A 1,152-nucleotide genomic window follows, 5' to 3' on the forward strand; every position below is an offset into this window, starting at 1 on the left:
GACAAAAGATTCCTCAGTCTTAAAACATGGCAAATACCATGTATCAAGGTTTACAAACGTGTTCTCATGCACTTGTAAGGATCTTCTAGCCCACGCGGAACAGACAGAACACACACAATGGAGCCTGGAGGAAGTGAGTAGGCCGGCAGCTGCCCCCTAACATCTTAAGAGGTAACATTTCTGTGACTACAGTTTACACCAATCAGATAATTTGCCTCCTTTGTAGGCACCCTAGTTATCACAGGCAAGGCCAAGCCTCTCAGGTTTTAAAGCTAAAGTACAGGGAAGATCTGTGAATAGGGCTTAAGATATTTAACACTGTTATGTTTTTATGTGTTTTCCATTCAAATCTTTAAAAAAGAGATAAGTAAGCTAGCTCAGTTCATATTTCTCACAAAAATCACTTTCCAAACTAAACTAAATTGTTTCTGACCATAAACAGGAAAAACACCGTACTCTATCAGCACCATCTGACATTTCCACCTTAATGTTATCAAACACAACAGGCCTAATGTCAGAACTATTAAAAATGTTAAAAACCCCCAACCCCACTCAAAATGCATACCAAAGTTCAGGTAAAGGAAAAAAAACCAAAAAACAAAAACAACTCACCATTATCTTTATTTTCTTTCAAAAACCCATTAACAGCACATTGGAATTTAAAAATAGTGTCATCATCTGGCACCTGATGATATGCATCATTTTATAAATACACGGAATATTTACTGTCTGTTAGATTTATTTAATAAAGTGCACACTCCTCAGGAATGCACACGGAACTCAAAAGGATATAAACAGTTCTACCTACATTTATCTTCTATCTTACATTTCAAGGGCCATGTCATCATCTGGCACCTGATGCCCAATTGTACAAATTCTTAAATAAGGAATAGTTTCTGGTAACTCCTATAAGGCAAAACCATGAAAACAAGTATTATTTCATTTGTAGGGAAAGAATAAAAAATTAATTAGAGAAGGCAGAATATAAACCAAGAGAGTACATTAAACTTAGTATGTCAGTCACTCTGACAAGAGCCTCTTTTTCCAAAGCTGCTTTAACCAGTAAGTATCACTTGATTTTCAATAAAACTGCAGAATGGACAGTTACTAGGCATACAAAAGGAAAAGCAAATCTATGTCAATGAATGCACA

General features: G+C 35.9%; 1 long non-coding RNA gene across 1 annotated transcript in view; it reads right to left on the minus strand.

Moving 5' to 3' along the window:
- Positions 1-611: 611 nt before the first annotated feature.
- Positions 612-1,152, minus strand: part of LOC112061927 (uncharacterized) — a 6,358-nt gene continuing 5,817 nt past the window's right edge. The window contains exons 4-5 of the long non-coding RNA XR_008618310.1: positions 856-906; positions 612-685 (exon numbers count right to left, since the gene is read on the minus strand). This is a non-coding gene — a long non-coding RNA (uncharacterized lncRNA). The remainder of the gene's footprint in view (positions 686-855; positions 907-1,152) is intronic.

The sequence above is a fragment of the Physeter macrocephalus genome, chromosome 2 (genome assembly GCF_002837175.3).
Source record: "Physeter macrocephalus isolate SW-GA chromosome 2, ASM283717v5, whole genome shotgun sequence".
Lineage (NCBI taxonomy): Eukaryota > Metazoa > Chordata > Mammalia > Artiodactyla > Physeteridae > Physeter > Physeter macrocephalus.